Genomic DNA, 23,205 nt, shown 5'->3' with positions numbered 1-23,205 from the left:
TGTATCAATATATTATGTCATTATTACCTATGTATGTTTTAAAGTAAGAAACGAGGAATGATCGCGGCTCATAGGCGAGGTAAAGGTAACTCGTGAAAGAGTTTTTGGTATAAGATCCAGATTGAGTCGTTTCTGTAGACTTAGGAGCACGTATTCCAGTATTAAATTTTAGGTATACGATAAGTGTAGAAAGTGTGCTAAGAGTTGTATGCGAAGGTTCTTGAAGTCTGCAAGCAGGTACCGTCAGCCCTACGAAATCCATTGCTGACACTTCCCTTCACGAATCTCGAGAATCAAGGGAAAATGGAAGATATATTTGAACTAGAAGAGCTAGCCCCTGTACAAGTACAATGAAATGGAAAATGATATTCACTAGGACAATATAGAGCTTTAGACGCGACAAAAGTCGTGTCTAAAGCACCCAGAGTCGCGTCTATTTACCTAATAGACGCGACATCAGACGCGACAATGGTCGTGTCTGTATGTTCGTGTCTGTTGGTAAACAGACGCGAGAAGTCGCATCTAATGCTAGACACGACTTTCAGACGCGAAAACTCGCGTCTAAATGTCGATTTTGTTGTTGGCTAAACAGACGCGAGAAGTCGCGTCTAATGCTAGACACGACTTTCAGACGCGACAACTCGCGCCTAAATGTATTCCCGCCTATTGGCGGGAGAGAAACAGACACGACTTCTTGCGTCTGAACAGTTTTGTGAAATTTCTACAGACGCAATAAGTCGCGTCTAAATATGTTGCCGCCAAAAAGCGGGAAATACTTTAGACCCGAGAACTCGCGTCAAAAGTTTTGTTTTTTTTTTTTTATTAATTTGTATAAATTTTATTTTGAATTAATTTAAATTAATAAAAAAATGCATATAAATTAATAAATATGATATCATAAAAGTCGTAAATATTTCATAAAAACTAATATAAACGTCATACGATATTTATCTAAAATACATAACAAAATAGTGCAAAATATCAAAGTCTATAAGATGCACATCTACGTCTCGGACCTCCCGGCCGCCCTCCTCCAGGTCCCGCTCCTCTCCGTGCTCCCGATCCTTTGCCCTTTGAGCTCACTTTTGTTGTTGTTTTCCCTTTGCCCTTCTAAACGGAACGTGTCACTGATGGTGGATCAGGAGTAGTCTGAGTCGGACGTGTCACTGATGGTGGCTCAGGAATCGTCTGAGAAGATGTATGCGGTGAATGCATCCTTGCCTGCGTAGGAGTCTGCTGTGAGGCAGCGCTGCTCCCTGGCTGAGTCGACGGACAGAACTGTGATACCATCTGCGCTACGTCGGGAGGTAAGACTGGAATATGCATACCAGGAATGCTTGCAGCTTGAAGGTTTTCGAGGAGCTGTCCTAAGAAACTCGACATCGATATCAATACTTCTGGCGGTCCTTGTGAAGCAGAAGAAGAAGCTTGACTATCGTCGATTCGTTGCGCATTGATAGCCGATCCTCTCGGGACAATCGAGCCAATCCCCGGAAGATGATCAGACCTGGCCCCGAGAACCTCACGCATGGCATATCTCGCCCACGCCTCCAAGTCTTCTGGTAAACCTTGGTCAGTGGCCTGCCACCTTTGCTCGTCGACGAGCGCTTGCATCCTACCATGTACGCGTTAAAAATATAAATTTAAATTTGTTAAATAAATATTATTAAGTAAACAAGTTATTTTAAAACTTACATATGCCCTTTCGCTCTCCGCCGAGGTCCTCGCACCTTTCTTGGTATAGACCTTCTGATAGTTTCCAAGCAAGGTGTCCGGATTGCCGTCCTCGTCTTTCTGAAAAATTTACAAGGATATAAATCAAATATTGAAAATGATTTTAAAGTCAAGCAAAGCAACTTACGTTCTTATGGCGAAGTGCATTGAAAGACACCGTCCCTTGCAGGCTGACACTTTTCTTCTTTGCTCGATTCGCAGAGTTTCGAGCACTCTTTGCCTGCATAAACACAAACTTATATAATTAGTAAAAACAAAAAAAACGTTACAAACATATATAAGTTAGAAAACAAACCTTGTACTCTTCTGTCTCAAAAAGATCCAAACCTTTACCCAAGCTTGGGCGTTCACATTTGAAGGAGGGTTTTTCAATGCGTACTCTCGATCTGATCCACATTTTTTCTTATAGTGAATTCCGCATTTTGTCTTCACATTTCGTAGGCGTTTCTTCGCTTCAGCGATGATACCCTGATCGATTCTTTCTCGTCCATCGCCTGCTCGTCCAATGACTCTTGTCTCAGGATCTATGCGCCTAATGTCAAACTGCTCGTGCATCAACTCCAATAGTCGTTTTTGCTGCGCTGGCGTTACGTCCTTCCAAGCAATTGTGTGCGGAGGAATGACGTCGCGAACCAAACCGCCTAAGAAATTCGTGAACATCATGTAATCGCTTTCGTCATCCTTTTCCGGCTGCAGAAAAGCGTCGTAGTTCGGGTAGTAGTGTACCAACTCTTTTGGCTTGCCCATCTTGGCTCTCTCAGAGGTCACGCCGGTCGTGATTCCACGCTTCTTGTGCGGTGGCATCTTGTCATCATGGCCACTATCATCGCGGTGATGGGATTGATCATCTCCACCGCTACCTCCCGCTCCCATAACCGTCGACATAACTGTACATTTAAAAGCAAAACAAAATGTTAAAAATAATAAATTTCAATAATTTAATTTTGATATATGAAGCCAAGAATAAGCTAAATTACTCATTCATCGTCAGCATATACATAATCTATGTCATCTAAGTCTAAATCATCATCCACATCATCAGGACGATCAACATTGCGATCAACGAAAACATCTTGCTCAAGTTCTTCGTCATCTATAAAATCATCGTCCTCTACAACGATGTCTTCTTCAATGATAACATCATCGATCACAACCTCTGGCAAAGCTGTGTCATGACATATAGAAAGTTGCTCTAAATCCGTTGATTGAACCAATAATTGAGACGTGGATCGATCTTCAATATCAAGAACATCCCACACATGACGATGATGACTTTCCTCTACGATTTCCCATTGCGAATCATTATGCAAGTCTTTAAGATAAAAAACTTGGCGAGCTTGAGTCGCCAATATGAGTGGCTCGTCTTGGTACCATTTTTTCGCCACATAAACACTTGTAGTTCCAAAAATCTCGTCCTTATATATTCGTTTCTTAGGATCATTGTCTCCAAACCATTGACATTTGAACATTATGACACGACAGCTATTAGTATACTTCATCACGATGACTTCTTCCATTTCGCCGTAAAAATCATGACCGTCAACTGATGGTACTCTGATGCCGCTGTTTTGAGTAGTCCGATTGTCATCACGAAGACAAGTCACATACTTAATCCCATTGACCTCACAAATTGGATATATTTGAGCTGTAGAATGTGGTCTCATAGCTAATGCGTACAACTCATCCGATACGTGAGAGCCCATGTCTCTAAGTTCAAAAATCTGACACCCAAAACAACAAATTAATTACGAAAAATTATTGATCGAATGGGGTAATATTATAAAAGAACAAATACCCTTTTCTGAAACCAGTCTTTGAATTCTTTTCGATGCGCCTCAGGTCGACCTTCTGCTTCCATCAGTTGTTCGTGTTCACTGATAATTCCACCAAATGTTAAATGTGCTACAAAAGACAGTTATACTATGTGAAAATATTACTTACATCATATACTGATCCACTTCAAGACAGTTGTTCAAAATGTACCACTCTATTTGCTCGCTGCTCTTCTCATCTAATCGCTTCGCAGTCATCTTTCCATAAGGGCGACACGTATGTGACTGAAAAATTGTAAGCTCACGTTCTGCTTCCAAATCCGTTCGGCTAAGACGAGCATTGACATCTATTAGATACCTTGAACAAAATGTCAAAGCTTCTTCTACAACATATGCTTCGGCAATAGAGCCCTCGGGCTTCGCTCTATTTCTCACAAAATGCTTTAGCGTTCCAAGATATCTCTCAAATGGATACATCCACCTCATATGCACAGGTCCTCCATTCAAAGCTTCTTCAGGTAGATGTATTGTCAAGTGCACCATGATACTAAAAAACGCAGGACCAACTTACACAAGATCACTATGATGTCATCTTGCGCTTTCTCAATAGCAGAAACTTGCAACGTTCTGTCGCTCATGAGTTTAAAAAAGTTGCAAAGTTCAGCAATAGTCTCTCGCACAGGCTTCGGCAAAAACGGACGAATACCAAGGGCCAACAATCGTTGCATGATGACGTGACAATCATGAGATTTCAAACCTGTCAATTTCCCGTCTGGGGTAACATTTTTTGCCAAGTTTGAAGCATATAAGTCGGGGAACTTGACAGACTTAATGAAACTTGTAAAATGTTTTATCTCGTCTTCCGTTAGCGTGAATGACGCCGGTGGCTTGACCCAACGATCACCTACTTTCTTCAAGTGCAAATCACTCTTTATCTTCAAGTCCTTCAAATCCATTCTCGATTTAACAGTGTCTTTTTTTCCCATCTATACTGAGCAGAGTTCCCAAAAGATTCTCACAAACGTTCTTCTCGATGTGCATCACATCTAGGTTTTGCTTCAATTGCAATTCTGACCAATATGGAAACTCGTAGAAAATACTTTTTTTACTCCAATTCAACTGGTTCGGCGAGCGTTTGCATTTCTTTCCTCCAAAATCAGGGTGCTTGCCCGGTATTGTCCGAGGAACGTATAACAACTGCTCGAGTATGTTACTTGCGCTTAACTTCTTCGGTGGCTTCCCCTTCTCGTTGTGGATTTGGTAGTGTTCGCTCTTTCTCATCGAGTGATTCGATGGCAGGTATCGACGATGGTCATAATAGACAATCTTGCTTCTAACACGGAGTGCTGGCGTGTCTTTATTGCACGTGGGGCAAGCTAAATACCCTTGTCCACTCCATCCCGATAAACTACTTCGTGCTGGGAAATCGTTAATTGTCCAAAGCACTGCGGCGCGCATTGTGAATACCATACTGGTAGCCCCATCTCGTAATCTGACACCTTGCCACAAGTCGTTTAGCTCTTCAACAAGCGGTTGAAGGAAAATGTCTATGTCTTTTCCCGGTGACTTGCGACCTGGAATGAGCATCGTCAACATCATGTACTCCGATTTCATACACAACCAAGGCGGCAAGTTGTATGTAGTCAAAACCACATGCCACATACTGTATGATAAGCTCTTTTCTCCAAACGGATTGAACCCATCAGCAGCAAGCCCAAGACGAACGTTTCTCGGCTCCGCTGCAAAATCAGGATACTTGTTATCAAACTCTTTCTACGCCAAACCATCAGCAGGATGCCTAAGTACACCTGGCTCCTCGATACGTTCTTTATCATGCCAAATCATTTCTTCGGCTGTATGTCGACATGCGTACAATCGCTTCAGTCGATCCTTTAAAGGAAAATACCGTAATATCTTATGCGGAATCTTCTTTCCTAACCCTTTGACCTTCCACCTACTTTCTTTGCAAACGGGACAATAGTCGGCATTTTCCTCCCCTTTCCAAAATAAGGCACAATCATTGACGCAAACGTTGATCATCTCGTACCCCATGCCAAAACGTTTCAACTTCGCCTTCGCCTCGTAGTGCTTTTCTGGAATTCGATTTCCGGTCGGATGAGACTTCCGCAATAACTGAAGAAGCTGAGTGAACGACTTGTTTGTCCATTGGTTCGTGACTTTGATGTGCATCAACAACACCAAAAATGAAAGAGACGAAAATTCTTTGCACCCAGGGTACAGCTCTGCTTCAAGCTCGGCGAACAGGTCCTCCAATTGCTCTTGTTCTCGTTCTTCTCTCGGGGTCGGATCATACTCTGGGTCATATTCATCATGATCCAGGATGTCATGCAAAGCGTCATTCAACCCTCCATCTTCACTTTCATCAATGCTCTCGTCGTCTTCTATGACCTCTGGAATTATTGGTTTCCCGTGATGAAACCACCGTTTGTAGTTCGGTGAAAACCCTCGGGTGTACAAGTCGGTTTCAACATCATCGATGGTCTGATACTTCACGTTGTTGCAAGTTTTGCATGGACACTTGACTTTTCCATTTACCACTTGCTGGCGTGCAAGTCGAATAAACTCTGCTACACCATTTCGAAACTCCAAACTCACACGATTATTCTCGTAAATCCATTCACGATTTGGATTCGACATTTCACTGATTAAAAATTCAGAGATGGTTAATTTTTTACAGCTTAAAATTAGAATGTAATTAATTCTACCAAAAATTTGGCATGGTTTCTGCTATATTTTGGATAAACCAAAACCTGCAAATTTAATTATTTAATCACAAATAAAAATCCTTAACTACAACTACATAAACCGAGTCTCCATGGCTCGATCAAAACAGATAAAAAAGCTTTAAAATTTAATTTTTACCAATTATCAAATTTAAATTCCTAATTACTATTTCGTAAACCTAACACAATTTAATATATAATTTAATTGTTAACTCAAATCAAAACTAAAAATATCACCAATAATTTAATTTACTAAACAAAAATTATTTACTTACCAAAATAGGAGGATCGAGTGTCTCGAGACAATATCGAGTATCTCGTGACAACTACGTACAAAAACGATGAATAATTGCTACGTACGGCAACAATGAATGACGGACACTAATCTGAAAAGAAAAAAAAAAGAGCATGAGTTTCGCAGGTATTAATAACATGTCTTTGTGCAGTGCAACACATTGATGGGTTTAGTTTTTGTAGGTCACACCCACAATATCTTAATTGTTTGGCCATGCTTTTATATTGTAGCTTATCTCTAGGACCTGAAAAACTCTAACTGAGACTTTGTCTCCCTGACCATATAGTTTATTGCAAGTCCAGAACACAGCAATTCTGATGAATTTATTTAGACTTTTCAACATCAGAAAATGAAGCAACGAAACGGTCAAACAACACTTGAAAGAGTAGTAGAATATTGCCATGAAATAGCAGGACAAGAACAAGAAGAATATAATTTTCTGATGTTTGCTTCATGATTTCATATGAGATATTATTGTTTCATTTGATTACCTAGTTATATGATTTGTATCTTATTTTGAGGTTGCTCAGATAAACTGCAAAATGTCATTGTTGATGTAAGAATAACTGCCTAATAAGCTCATTGATCTACATATCACCCTTTATTCAGCATTGCTTGGTTCTTACAAGTAAAATAAACAAAATAAACTATAATCATGATGTATAAACAAACAAATCTATATCAATTGATTCTTTAGAGTATGTATATAAATACTCTGTCATTCAAATGATTTGAAATAGAAAAAAGAGAAAGATTGCACACTATTCCATTGACATTGTAATAATTTGGAATTAACCATACCATATCTCAACAAATTCTCTATTTCTTCATTTTACTCTGTCGTTCAATAGAAAGGAGAAACATAACTCGCACATACTCTTCTAAAACTGTGCAATAATATATGAAATAAGCACAGCCAACCAGGAATGCCTTTGCTCACAGCGAAGAAAACCAAGAAGGCGGTTGCACAGTAATACATAAATAACACTAAGACAATAGTCTCTCAGCTGCAACACTATGTGTTCTGATTTTTGAAGAAGAAGAAGCAGTTAGAAAGATATCTATGTAATTGTAATTGAGAAAAACAATTATAACATATTTATTCACTAACAAAACAATTGATTCTCTCTCAGTCTTTAATTTTAGAGTCTCAGTCCCATTTGATCATTGAATGCGTAAATTCCTACACTTACAATGCTGTAAGTATATGACAGACATTTTATTGATGGATAAAAATTGCCCTGAAAACGTCAATAGGGAAGCTCTGAAATGCAGTATAAAAAATATGTTCTTAATTTTACCAACTGCCGAGAATCAGCCTAAAATGGAAGGAAAGGTTAAAATAGACTGCAAAATGCGGGTATATCAGTATCATATCAGCCAAGGACTAACATTTTTTTAAGCCGTAACAGCCAAGGACCAAAAGAAAGAAAAAAAGACGAAAAAATTGCATACCCGAAAGAAAGAAAAAAGCTCATTGAAATCATAATATCATATCAGTATGTTAACAAGGACCAAATCTCCAATTCACCCACAGATAATACCGACCCATTACTTGGGTGAAGATTGGCGGATTTCTGGGCGGGGTTTGAGATAACGATCGATTGGTGGATTTCTGGGCGGGGTTTGAGAGAACGATCGATTGGCGGATTCTTGAGCGGTGGAATGGACGCGACAGACCTGAACCCGGCGAATCTGAAACTTTGGAGACATAATGAGAGGGTGCGGGAGTGAGCGACACAGATAAAGAACGAGAAATCGACTCACCTCGACGAGCGGCGGCCGAAATCGCAAGTAAAAGACAAATTTGGATTTTTGGGAATCGCCGGACCTGGGTTGGGAGTAAAACCTGGGTTCGGAACCAGGAAGTGAGAGAGTGTCAGAGGAGAGGAAGAGAGAAAGAACGAGAGATCACTCACCAAAATCCACGGCGGCGCGGAGTGGCGGCCAATTTCTGGGAGAACTCTGGTGTAGCCGAGAGAAACTTGGGAGAGTGGTAATTAACGCGGGGGAGGTTATACTAATTGGGTTATTCTTTATAAAAGTGAAACGAGGATATTATATTTTCAGCCGATACTTCAACAATCAGTTTGTTATTTTTTTTAACCTACAGACGCGAGAACTCGCGTCTAAATCCTGAGCGAAATTTTTTTGGGAAGAAACTACTTTCCTTTTTCTTCTCGCATTCGATATAGACGTGACTTTAAATTTCAGACGCAAGAAGTCGCATCTGATACCAAACAAAATTAATAAAAAGCGGGATAAATGTCCCGCTCAAAATTTTGGTGAAATTTCGTATCAGACGCGACTTTTCACGTCAAAAATACTAAAAGTAGTGTCTAAATAGACGCGACTTCTCGCGTCTGAAACCTCTCGCGTCTGAAACCTCTCGCGTCTGAAACCTCTCGTGTCTCGCGTCTGATTGATGTGTAGAAGGAAGACAGATTCGAGGAAGAAGCTTGGCATGTCTATGTTAGACTTTTGACTAAAATAGTGACACAAGAGATTGACGAGTATAAGCTCTCAAATGATCTTGTCCCTAAAGTCGACAAGCTTATTCTCTTTTGGAGATAGAGATGTAAAGTCAAGGAATTCCACGTGTACGTGCATATGTGGTTATGTTGCATGTGAATATGTGTTTTTGGAATAGGAAAAAATGTGCATCCTATGTACATAAGTAAATTGCTTTGTTGTTCGCCTTGAAATTATAAGTGTTGTTGAGAGTAATGGTTGGGTCAAAGGACGTTAGAGTATGTTGTTAGCTAGTGGAAAATGTGATCGTTATAAGCATGGTTTATGGAAGTATTTATGTTAAATTCAAGATGTTTGGAATACTAGAAAACCTTTATGATGAGTGAATGCTTACCAATTCCTACAATTAGAAAATTAGGACCAAGAATGTGATGAAATAAGCAGAATTATGCTAGCATACCACGATACTAGGCCTAATAAGTGCCTTCTTCGATAATGAGTAAAAGACTCCTCTAAAAGAGGATGTATGCGTAATAAAAGTAATAGAATGAGCACACAATATTGATTGTGCAAATGAATGAATAGCGAACTCCACTAGAGAAACAACCATAGCCCCAACTACCTCAACGTGGACGACCAATAAGATAAGAGGTGGTGCCATTATTATCACCTTAATGGCCACATCGACAACCATATTAAGGGTCGTCACCCTGATTGTGGATTATGACAAGATTCCAGAAAGCTATGATGCAAATGGCTTTGTGATGAGTCCCCAACCTTAGATGAAGAAAACGAACCTGTCATGAGTAAAGGCAGGATATAGAGTGAACACATCAAGTATATGCATATGGCTCATAAGTCTTTTTTTAGAAATGAGTTTTTTGTGCATCATTGAAACTTGAGACAAGGAATTGGTGGGAATCGTCGCTATTATCGAGAAGGTTTCTCTAATCACTGAACCCATTTCCTCAACATGTTTTATAAAAAGTATCTTGGCATAGCTTGCATGCTATGTAAGGTACTTGAATATATGAGCCTAAAGAAAAGAGAAAGTCTATATTGACGAGTACGTTGCGAAGGAGATTAAGTTGACTAAGTTTTCCCTTTCATGCTGCCAACTTGCAAGATAAGGTTAGTTTATGTAAAGTATATCTTTTGATGTAGCCTTATCTATAATATATTCTCGTGTGTCCTTAATGTTATAAATAAAGTTAAAGAATATTATCTGGAGTAGAGTAAGTGTTGTCAATGGTGCCCACAAGAAGAGTAGTAGTGTCTATTTATGTACATTTGATGTCATATAGTCTTACGAAGACTCTTGCTTGTAATTGCCTATCTATTCATTAATAAAGTTGAAACGTTCATTCATTCTTTTTTTGTTTGAAGCTTTATGATAAAACCATAGTCTTTTAGTCCATAAACAAACTAAACAACTTACGAAGAGACAAATGTAGATTTGCATGAACAAACTCTTCGTAGTTTGCTTGAAACGATATATTCGCAATCTAAGGGTCAAAGGACTATTGACCTCAGTATGATTGTTAGAAGAATCTATGATGTCTGGTTATGAGGCATTGAGAGTTTGGGACTCTATAGTTCTTCTAGGTATCTTCCGAAGATACTGAATTGACCAGTGCACTTCTAGAGACAAGATAAGAACAAACCATTTAACCTCTTATGTCTCGAAGTCACTATGTATGAATTGCATCATGCTTACCTTAATCCTGAAATGAGACATGCCATTTCACACCTTAGTATTCTCATTTGAGAAAGTCAAAGTTCGGACTCACTATGTGGTTCCGAACAAGGCCTATTGGTGAAGTACTAAGTTGTGAGTCTGTCATGAGTAACTTTGTGAAGTTCTCATAGATATGGAATTCATGTACAAGATTGCTGAAATGCAATGTATGTCACCTCATGCTTTGTTCCTTGGAGTGTGAATAAATGAACTGGCCAGTGTCCAAATTGAGTCCTGACTCTTTTGGATGAAACAATGTGACTTGTTAGCTCCTCGTCAATACATTGTTTCTAACTTATTCACAAGCGACAAAGGAGTTGAGGAAATAACAGCTAGAAGGGTAAAATGGTAATTTAGTAAATCCCGACTAGCTGATGACATTCATGAAGGGTAAACATAGATAATATTCAGTGGATCCGCTCATCATAATTAGGTCGAATTCTTGAGTAGAAAATAAATTCATTTGAACCGAGAGATTTTCAGTGTCAGCTCTTTAGTGGAGTCAGTTGGCATTAAGCTGAACTTGGAAAAGGTTTGTGAACTTTTGAGTCCAAGTGTTTAGCTAAAGCTTTGTTCATTTGGGTCCATGAGGTCACTGTCACGAATCACATCGATAGGAATAGTTAAACTGGAAGCTAAGCCAAAACAAGAACGAAAATAGTTAAAAGGGTATTTTTGTCTTTTGAGACAAAGGATGAAATGAATGTCAATAAATTTTTTGACAAGGTCATTTTATGACATGTTTCACTCGGCCATGACTTGATCATTGGGCCTTGTGAATTAATTTCATTTCATAAGAATTTTATTGAAAACTCTTAATGGGCCTTTTTCATGTTCTCATGAATAAATGAAGAAGCTTCTAGAAGCTCCTTCTAGAAGTGAAATGGGCGCCCATAATACCCAAGGAAAGAGAGTTTATTTTGTGCATAAATGTATTTAGATACTTGCCAAAAGAAAAAGAGGAAACAAATTTCCCACACATGCTTGTAGGAAATTCGGCCAAGTGAGAAAAGGGAAAGCCAAGGAACAAAAAAGGAAACAAATCCTTGCCTCTAGGAGGCAGCCTTGGGCGCCCAACAAGGAATGGGAAATGAAGGATTTTTGCTCATGAATATGTGATATTCTATAGAAGAGGAAACTACCTTATTGAAGGTGAGACCTCTCCTATAAATAGGAGCCCCATTTCCTCACAATTCATTCATCCAAGTTTAAGAGATTTGAGAGACTCTCTCTCTAGAACTTGGCCGAAGTCCTCTTCTCTCTCTCTCTAGTTTATTTTCGGTTTTCTCTTGTCTTGGCACCTAGGTCCTCACTCGACCTAGTCTTTAGCTCTGCGACTTCGAGACTCGTTCTCAAGTCGTAGTGTTTAAAAGTGCCCACTCACTAATTCCTTCTTTTCGAGTGATTTAGTGATAGAAACTATCGTGGTTGCTCGAGTTCCCGAGGAAAGAATAGAGAGACGTGCTGAGAGGGGAGACGAACGTTGCCAACCTTCCAAAGGCTCATCAACGTTCAAGCATCAAAAAGGTTAGTAACTTTTATAGCTCATATTAGTTTTTATTTACATGCATATGCTCTTGTCTAGGTTAGTAAAAACTAGTTTTACTTAAAAAGAAAATTTTTAAAATTCCGCCGCTTTGCGAAGCGTTTAATCTTTTTCTTAAACCCTAGATCGATTCCAACAAATGGTATCAGAGCTATGGTCAAAGGAATGCATGTGCATGTTTTTAAATTATGAGCTTGAAAATCGTTTTCGAAAGTTTACTAATTTTGTGACAAGTTAGAATTGTTATCTTAGATTTTTTTTTTAATTTATTGCTCATGTCTTTAAATTAAAAAGCATGTTGATTTTCTATGAGTTTGGGATGTTTTTAAAACACATTAGAATCAGTTCTAAAAGTTTTTAATTTTTTATACTGAAAAACGTGTTTTAAAGGTTTGAGAAATTTCGGTAAATTTTGTGACTAGTTACTTTGTCTTTCTAGTTTCTTTTATTTACCGTATTCGTTTTATGCTTGTTGTTATTTCTTTTATTCTATGTTATTACCCTGCTAATAAAACACAAATAAAAGCTTTAAACAACATCTTAAAACGTTCCGTTACACTTGATTCTTTTTCGCACCTAAAAGGACGAAGCTTTAATTTATTTCTTTTTCTTCGAGCTGGAATGTAAACCCGCATTAAAAGCGGCATAACTCTCTGCTCAGAAATCGAAATTTAATGATTCTTGAATCAAATTAAAGCTCTGTCTGTCCTCTGTCCAATGCCACCGGTTTCGGCTCAAAAGGACATCGGAGCCGCCAGTTATGGCGATTTTACTCCGAGGTGCGCGGCTGTCTGAAACTCCAGTTTTTAGAAATCCAGATTTTCAAACCCCACTACCATGAGTTATAGAACTCTAATGAGAAAATTTTCTTGAGCAAAAATGTTTTTCATATGATTATAAACATGATGTGTAAAGATTAAAAGTTTTGATTTTTGAAAGATTAATTGAAATTGAATTTTTACAAAACTAGTTTGAATTTTGAAAAACCGTTTTCACTTTCAAACTTGAAAATATTTTGTCATCCAAATCAAATAAGTTTTCAAAATGTTTTCAAAACTATATCTATATCACATATGTTCAAAATCTATATGCTCTTGAAATTTTGAGTGGGAGGTCTCTTTGTAGACAAAACCGAAAAATAAAAGGATGTGTAATCTCAAACTTTCAAGTGTTCGAGTGAGTTGAAGTTCACACTTCCCTCACGCACTTTCCCGAAATAGAAAATAGGAAAAGATCGAGTATGTCCCTTGTGCCTTTATGCACTAATACTGCTCTGAACATGTCGATCTAGGATTCTCTTCTAGTTGTCCGCTCTGTCGCTCTCTAACTAGGAAATTTGTTTCCGAACTTATAAGAGTCGATGAACCAACTCCAAAAACTAAGTGGGAGGGTTATATTCGTTGTTTGTAACCCGCGATCCCCAACACTAGTGAAAGATGCAATAACGTGGGACTAAGAGCCGCTCTTGCGACCCTCACTTAAATGTGAGTACTCCAAGGCGTTATTGCTTCGATCATTGCTCAATGAGCTACGTCCGAGAGTGATGCAATGATGGCAAGGCCTCCCCTTGGGGGATTGTTTTTCAAAGCTGATCTTTTGGACTAAGTGGTTGGTTGCACACTTAGGCTCAATCCCTAGTATCCTTCCTTAAGGCTCTGCGAAAGGATGTGAGTGATCAAACCAATTTACAAGGTGGCTAGTCAAAATAGATGTATTGACATCTTGGCTTAGCATTAATGATGTGTCATTTACTTATAAATGGAGATTTTTTGCGGCCTTCTCTTGAGGGAGTAAATTATCGTTTGGTTTATAACACCTTTGGGTTTTACAAAAGTCTTAATGAAACTTAAATCCTAAACCAAAGACTAATCATAAACTTGTTTCAACTTATATAGGCAATATGTCTCTCAACCATCTCTCAATCTTTCTTTCCTCGATCAAACTCGAAAATGAAAACTACGTAGATTCGAAACGTAACCTCGACATAATACCTACCGTTAACAAGCACAAATGGGTACTCACCACCCCATGTCCTCTTCTGACGAATGATGATTCAACTCAAGAGGACAATGACGCCTTAGCGGCCTGGCTTCGATCTGATGAGATTGTGAGGTGCTATATCTTGGCATCTATGAACAATGTGCTGAAAAAGCAACATCGTGACATCGAGACTGCCGCTGACATGCTCTACAATCTCCTTGAGATGTTTGGAGGGCAAAGGCGTCAAACCAGGCAACAAGCAGTCCGACAGTTTATGAACTGTCACATGAAGGCTAGGACTCCTGTTAGGGACCATATGATGCTGATCATTAGTTACCTAAATGAAATGGAAATCCTAGGATCTGAGATTAATGGGAAGAATATCATAGATATGATCTTAGAAACTCTCCCCGAGTCTCTTGATACCTTCATGCTGAACTACTCCATTACAAAGCTAAAGTACACTGTTACCGAGCTTATGAAGGAGCTTCACACTGCTGTAGGTCTCAATAAGAGAAAGAGGAATCAAGGAGAGGCACATGCTACTGAGCAAAAGGCCTCCGCCTCTGGAACTAAGAAGAGACCTCACAAGGCCGATAAAGAGAACTGTCCCGCCTATCTCAAAGCAAAGGAACATAGTATTGTACTAGTTACCGAAGCATGCTTAGTAGCTGATAATGTATCAACGTGGATTCTTGACTCCGCTGCTACTAACCATAGTTGTTGTTCCTTGAATGGTTTCAAGAAAACCAAAAGCTTAGAGGAAGGCGAGTTCTGTTTCAAATGGGGTGATGGGAGCCTGGTGTCTGCGAAAGCTGTGGGATCCGTGACGCTGTCTTTTGAAGACCGCACTTTAAACTTGAATAATGTTTATTTTGTTCCTACCTTTGGGAAGAACTTAATATCCGTTGCTCGTCTTCGTGAGCAAGATTATTATTTAAAGTTTATAAAGAATGGAATTCGTATTTCTTTTTCTAATTCTTTCGTCACTGATGCATGTATGAAGAATGGTCTTTTTTACATCTATCCCACTCAACCTTCTCTTTTAGACACCGAAATAGATAACGATCTAATTAGGGAGCCAAAGAGGATCAAACTTTCTGAATCCTCCGATCTAACAAAATCAACATACCTCTGGCACTTAAGACTTGGTCATATCAGTCTAGATAGGATTAAGAGACTTGTGAGGGATGGTCCACTCCAAGCCTCTGCAATAGGTTCACTACCTACTTGTGAATCCTGCATAGAAGGAAAAATGACTAAGCGACCTTTCTCCGATAAGGGTCGAAGAGCCACTGAGTTGCTGGAACTAATACATTCTGATGTATGTGGTCCGCTCAACCAACAGGCACGTGGAGGATACGAATACTTCGTTACCTTCACTGATGACTACTCAAGATATGGGTTTGTCTATTTGCTTAAACACAAATCCGAGACCTTTAACGTATTTAAGGTCTTTAGGGCTTTAGTGGAAAAGCAAACTGGCAAAGTGATCAAAACCCTTCGATCTGATCGAGGTGGTGAGTATATGTCTGGAGAGTTCGATGACTTTCTTAAAGAAGAAGGTATCGCTTCTCAGCTTACCGCGCCTGGCACACCTCAACAAAACGGAGTGTCAGAGAGAAGAAACCGAACTCTTATGGAGATGGTTAGATCGATGATGAGTTACTCATCACTCCCGCTTTCCTTTTGGGGATATGCCCTCGAAACAGCCACCTACATTCTGAACCAAGTTCCGTCCAAAACGGTTCCTGGTACTCCTTATGAACGATGGACTGGCCGTAAAGTGAATCTTGGCCGCATCCGAATTTGGGGTTGCCCTGCACACGTGCTGAGGCAAAAGACTAGCAAGTTGGCTAGTAGGTCAGAATTGTGCCTGTTTGTAGGATATCCGAAGGAAACCAAAGGTTTTACTTTCTATAGTCCCGAGGACGATAAGACTTTCGTTAGCACGAATGCTCGTTTCCTTTAGGAGGACTTTATGAAGGATGCAAAACCTAGAAGCAAAATTGTGCTTGAAGAAAAGTTGGGTGAGGAAGCTTCTACCTCATCTGTAAGAACTGTTCTTACCCCAACTGAAACACAACCTAACTCATCAGAATCTCGTCAAGTAGTACTTCGACGTAGTGGGAGGGCTACTCAAAAGCCTGACAGGTACATGTCTTATGGAGACTCTCTTGTAGCCATCTCTGACATGGATGATCCTGTTTCCTATAGCCAAGCAATGGCTTGTTCTGAATCAAACCTTTGGCTTGACGCCATGAAAGTTGAGATGCACTCGATGTATGTCAACAAAGTCTGGAAACTTGTAGACCTTCCTGAAGGGATTAAACCCGTAGGGTGTAAGTGGATATACAAGAAGAAAAGGGGTCCTGATGGGAACGTTGAGACGTTCAAAGCACGACTTGTGGCAAAGGGTTATACCCAACAAGAAGGGATTGACTATGAAGAAACCTTCTCGCCAGTCGCGATGCTTAAATCCATCCGCATACTCCTATCCATAGCTGCAGCTCTCGACTATGAGATCTGGCAAATGGATGTCAAGACAGCCTTTCTGAATGGCAATCTTGACGAGCGCATTTACATGGCTCAACCAGACGGTTTCGTGGATAAAGGTCAAGAGACCAAGGTTTGTGAGTTGCTTAAATCCATTTATGGACTAAAGCAAGCATCTAGGTCATGGAATATTAGATTCGATGAAACTGTAAAGAGCTTCGGCTTTGAACAGTCAATAGATGAGCCTTGTGTTTACAAGTTAATACACGAAGGCAAAGTTGTGTTTCTGGTACTATATGTCGATGATATACTACTCATTGATAATGACGTGGGTAAGTTATCTGAGGTTAAGGTCTGGCTAGCAAAGCAATTTGATATGAAGGATCTAGGAGAAGCCGCGTACATTCTGGGGATCCAAATCTTTCGAGATAGGAAAAACCGGACCCTGTCGCTCTCTCAAGCATCTTATATTGATAAGGTGATGGATCGCTTCTCGATGCAAGACTGCAAGAGGGGTCAAACACCCTTTAGGCATGGAGTTTCACTCTCTAAGGACCAGTCTCCCAAGACTGCACAAGAGATTGAAGACATGAGGAAAATTCCTTACGCCTCTGCCGTAGGAAGCCTTATGTATGCTATGCTTTGCACTAGACCTGACATCTGTTTCGCCGTTAACGTAGTTAACCGTTTCCAATCCAACCCTGGACCCGAGCACTGGATTGCTGTTAAGCATGTTCTTAAGTGTCTTCGAAGAACTAGGAACTTGATGCTTACATACTCAGGTACTGACCTGACTATGACGGGATATACCGACTCCGATTTTCAAGCGGATAAGGATTCCAGGAAATCCACTTCGGGATCTGTGTTCATCCTTAATGGTGGAGCTGTTGTGTGGAGGAGAATTAAGCAATCTTGCATTGCTGACTCCACAATGGAAGCAGAATATGTGGCTGCTTTTGAAGCATCCAAAGAGGCTGTATGGCTTAGAAAATTCCTTAGGTTTTTGGAAGATGTTCCAAACGTCGACGAGCCCATGACCCTTTATTGTGATAATAGTGGGGCTGTCGCTAACTCAAAGGAACCTAGAAGCCATAAGCGTTCTAAGCATATTGAGAGGAAATACCATTTGATTCGAGAGATCGCGCAACGCGGAGACGTGGAGGTGAAGTAGATCTCTGGCAGATCCATTCACCAAGGCCCTAGTGAACATGGTCTTCGACCAACTTCGAGAGGGATTAGGCATGTAGGACTACTCACATCTTCTTTGAGTCAAGTGGGAGTTTGTTGTCAATGGTGCCCACAAGAAGAGTAGTAGTGTCTATTTATGTACATTTGATGTCATATAGTCTTACGAAGACTCTTGCTTGTAATTGCCTATCTATTCATTAATAAAGTTGAAACGTTCATTCATTCTTTTTTTGTTTGAAGCTTTATGATAAAACCATAGTCTTTTAGTCCATAAACAAACTAAACAACTTACGAAGAGACAAATGTAGATTTGCATGAACAAACTCTTCGTAGTTTGCTTGAAACGATATATTCGCAATCTAAGGGTCAAAGGACTATTGACCTCAGTATGATTGTTAGAAGAATCTATGATGTCTGGTTATGAGGCATTGAGAGTTTGGGACTCTATAGTTCTTCTAGGTATCTTCCGAAGATACTGAATTGACCAGTGCACTTCTAGAGACAAGATAAGAACAAACCATTTAACCTCTTATGTCTCGAAGTCACTATGTATGAATTGCATCATGCTTACCTTAATCCTGAAATGAGACATGCCATTTCACACCTTAGTATTCTCATTTGAGAAAGTCAAAGTTCGGACTCACTATGTGGTTCCGAACAAGGCCTATTGGTGAAGTACTAAGTTGTGAGTCTGTCATGAGTAACTTTGTGAAGTTCTCATAGATATGGAATTCATGTACAAGATTGCTGAAATGCAATGTATGTCACCTCATGCTTTGTTCCTTGGAGTGTGAATAAATGAACTGGCCAGTGTCCAAATTGAGTCCTGACTCTTTTGGATGAAACAATGTGACTTGTTAGCTCCTCGTCAATACATTGTTTCTAACTTATTCACAAGCGACAAAGGAGTTGAGGAAATAACAGCTAGAAGGGTAAAATGGTAATTTAGTAAATCCCGACTAGCTGATGACATTCATGAAGGGTAAACATAGATAATATTCAGTGGATCCGCTCATCATAATTAGGTCGAATTCTTGAGTAGAAAATAAATTCATTTGAACCGAGAGATTTTCAGTGTCAGCTCTTTAGTGGAGTCAGTTGGCATTAAGCTAAACTTGGAAAAGGTTTGTGAACTTTTGAGTCCAAGTGTTTAGCTAAAGCTTTGTTCATTTGGGTCCATGAGGTCACTGTCACGAATCACATCGATAGGAATAGTTAAACTGGAAGCTAAGCCAAAACAAGAACGAAAATAGTTAAAAGGGTATTTTTGTCTTTTGAGACAAAGGATGAAATGAATGTCAATAAATTTTTTGACAAGGTCATTTTATGACATGTTTCACTCGGCCATGACTTGATCATTGGGCCTTGTGAATTAATTTCATTTCATAAGAATTTTATTGAAAACTCTTAATGGGCCTTTTTCATGTTCTCATGAATAAATGAAGAAGCTTCTAGAAGCTCCTTCTAGAAGTGAAATGGGCGCCCATAATACCCAAGGAAAGAGAGTTTATTTTGTGCATAAATGTATTTAGATACTTGCCAAAAGAAAAAGAGGAAACAAATTTCCCACACATGCTTGTAGGAAATTCGGCCAAGTGAGAAAAGGGAAAGCCAAGGAACAAAAAAGGAAACAAATCCTTGCCTCTAGGAGGCAGCCTTGGGCGCCCAACAAGGAATGGGAAATGAAGGATTTTTGCTCATGAATATGTGATATTCTATAGAAGAGGAAACTACCTTATTGAAGGTGAGACCTCTCCTATAAATAGGAGCCCCATTTCCTCACAATTCATTCATCCAAGTTTAAGAGATTTGAGAGACTCTCTCTCTAGAACTTGGCCGAAGTCCTCTTCTCTCTCTCTCTAGTTTATTTTCGGTTTTCTCTTGTCTTGGCACCTAGGTCCTCACTCGACCTAGTCTTTAGCTCTGCGACTTCGAGACTCGTTCTCAAGTCGTAGTGTTTAAAAGTGCCCACTCACTAATTCCTTCTTTTCGAGTGATTTAGTGATAGAAACTATCGTGGTTGCTCGAGTTCCCGAGGAAAGAATAGAGAGACGTGCTGAGAGGGGAGACGAACGTTGCCAACCTTCCAAAGGCTCATCAACGTTCAAGCATCAAAAAGGTTAGTAACTTTTATAGCTCATATTAGTTTTTATTTACATGCATATGCTCTTGTCTAGGTTAGTAAAAACTAGTTTTACTTAAAAAGAAAATTTTTAAAATTCCGCCGCTTTGCGAAGCGTTTAATCTTTTTCTTAAACCCTAGATCGATTCCAACAGTAAGTTGATATGGTGTTTTAGGTGTTGAGGTTGATTAATATAAGATGAAAGTCTATTATGTCGATTCAGATGTCTGGTCTGCTAGCGTAAAGTTATCCTGGCCGAATGCTTACCCATTCATGGACTAAGTAAGCAAGACTAAGAATGGGACCAAAGAAGCAAAAGGACGCTAGTATGTCATGAGACTTTGCCAAATGAGAAGAGCCCTCGAACATAAAAAGGGAAATATGCCCATAGAAAGGCGCTCCAAGTAAAGGATATAAAGAGAAGGATATTGCAATTCTTGCGCGAGTGAATAAGGTACAACATCCATGAAGCAACAAGAACTCAAGCCTCAGGTAATTCTACGTGGGAAGTCAAAGAGTAAGATGAGCAAACACCAAATGCCCAATGTATTCAAGGATGCTGGGAGTTGACAATTGGAGAAATGATCGCTCAGATCGAATCCCTGATCTATGGCTGCAATGCCAGAGCAATGTTTCAACGAGAAAAAGAAGGATGTAAGCATAAACTTGAGGTTAGATCCATAGAGTAACAAAGGTGAATTCAAAACGGGATCACATGAGAATATGAACAAGCATAATAAGTCTAATAGAGAAAGGAAACTCACGCACCATGTTTAGCAATGAACTTCTCGACAAGTGATGTAAAGGAGCAATAAGTTATGCGAATTTAGCTGGGAAGGATATTTCACAATGGATTATGGCGTTACAGAATATAAGATTGCCTATATGCAGGATTCTCAAAAGCCAAAGTCTTGTTCCTTTAGAATATGCACGTTCAAAAAGAAGAACACAATAAGAATTGGTTAGAATTCAATCAACGACCTTGCTGGATATGCAGTTGTGGATTTTGGAACCACTTACACCCATTTCTCAATCTAGAGTAGCATATATATTCGATTACTTGAAATAAATGCTTCCTTACCTACATGTGACGTACTGTCATTATGTTATCCAATATCCTTTTCCAAATCTTGTTTAAGAGCGTGTCGGTTAAGGTTAGAGTAGCACAATGCAACGAGGGCATAGTAGACATTACCAGAGTGAGTACTCTGTCCGAGGAGGTATTTGATGCTATAAATAAAAATGAGTATGTCTCTCTTTGTCGTCTCATGATCAAAGACTCACAAGTAAAGATCTCTCTCAAAACGGGGTATGTAGGAGTCTTAATTAAGGAATAAGACCGTTTTGATTACATAAGTACAATGAAAGATGCATGTGTAAGAGGAAACCGTATGTGAATCACTATGTGAATTGCATAAGAAATATCTCACTTTTTCTCTAGTTTCAAACTTGTAGTAGTGCGAAACTGGTTCGATTGGTGATGCTAGCAAGCCGACTTCACGGTCCTTTGTAGAGACAAATTAAATATGCACCACGCAAAAGGTAATGGTAATGGTAATGGCAAAAGTTGTAGTAGTGCGACACTGGTTCGATTGGTGATGCATTTCAATTGTTACCCTATGTGAACAGGGATGGTTTTAAATATTCTATTTTCTTTGTTCCAATAATGAGTTTTTGTCATGGATTCAGGGAACAAGAACTTGTGTGGATTACTTCTATTTAGGAATGCATGTAAAAGATCTTCTATATGCTTCATGATTAAAGTATTACAATTTCATTTTCTATTTTAAGAAGTGGTTCTAAAACCAATGGATTTTGGACAAGACCTACGAGTGCTGATTAGTTGGTCACTCTATAATGAGAATGATGGAAGGCCGAGCACTTCCTTAGCTTTGATTCAAGGATGAGATATAATAGATGTTCTTAAGATTGAGTCTTTATCTCTCTGGTCTTCTATGCCTAATGTCTCATGGGATTTAGAGGATGTGGTGAACGTGGTAGTGAAGATAGTTGTGATTATGCTCAAGGTTCAAATTCTCTTGGGTACGACCAAGAGTGTTATCGTGGTAATAAGAGGAATACAAATAATATTCAATAATCCACCTCTTTATTTGGTGAACTCATAGATTTCCGTAAGAGTTGACATTAAGAAAATGAGATTTCCATGGACCAAAGTTCAAGTAAATTTAGAGATTGTTCAAGTAAACATGGAGATCGCAAAAAAAGCACGTGTTAGCAAGACTAGAATTAAGTAAGAAATAGGCACCTACTTTCCAAGGGATTCACATGTTTTCTTGCATTATTAGTTGTTAGTATTAAAAAGTAGGTGAAAGCCCATGAAAGGACAAACTATATAAGAGTAAGGCTTCGACCACTAACGAAGGCTTTGGCCACTAACAAAAATGAGTTTTGAGTTTCCCGATAAGATTAAACGTAGATGAAGTTAGAACCAAGACCTAGGCTTATTTTACTACATGTTTGTTGGAATTGATCTAGGGTTTAAGAAAAAGTTTAACGTTTCGTTAACCGGCGGAATTTTAAAAATCTTATTTTCAAGTAAAAACGGTTTTTACTAACCTAGACAAAGAGCAAGTACATATAAATAAAAACTAGTATGAGCATAGAAGTTTACTAACCTTTCTTGAAGCTTGAACTTTGAGATGCTTTGGAAAGTTTGCAACGCTCGTCTCCCCTCGCAGCACGTCTCTCTTCCTTTCCTCGGCACCTCGAGCAACCACGAAAGTTTCTATCACTAAATCACTCGAAATAAAAGGAATCAGTGAGTGGGCACTTTTAAACACTACGACTTAAGAACGAGTCTTGAAGTCGAAGAGCTAAACACTAGGTCAAATGAGGACCTAGGTGCCAAAACAAAAATCGAAAATAAACTAGAGAGAGAGAGAGAGGAAGGGGCGGCAACCACAAGTTCTAGAGAGAGAGGCTCTCAATCTCTAACTTATGTGGAATGAGAAAAAATGAGAAGAATGAGGCTCCTATTTATAGGAGAGGTCTCACCTTCAATAAGGTAGTTTCCTATTCTATAGAATATCACATATTCATGAGCCAATTTCCCTTTTTCCTTCATGAGGTGCACGGCCAAGACATATCAAGTAAGTC

General features: G+C 39.3%; 1 pseudogene; it reads right to left on the bottom strand.

Moving 5' to 3' along the window:
• Positions 1-2,711: 2,711 nt before the first annotated feature.
• LOC149404803 (uncharacterized) lies at positions 2,712-9,981 on the bottom strand (annotated as a pseudogene).
• Between the last annotated feature and the right edge of the window lie 13,224 nt (positions 9,982-23,205).

Source organism: Urtica dioica, chromosome 2 (genome assembly GCF_054948205.1).
Source record: "Urtica dioica subsp. dioica isolate 48M chromosome 2, U.dioica_male_clone48M_v1_H2, whole genome shotgun sequence".
Classification (NCBI taxonomy): Eukaryota; Viridiplantae; Streptophyta; class Magnoliopsida; order Rosales; family Urticaceae; genus Urtica; species Urtica dioica.
The sequence above is the reverse complement of the archived record's forward strand: the minus strand, read 5'-3'. Positions and strand labels throughout refer to the sequence as shown.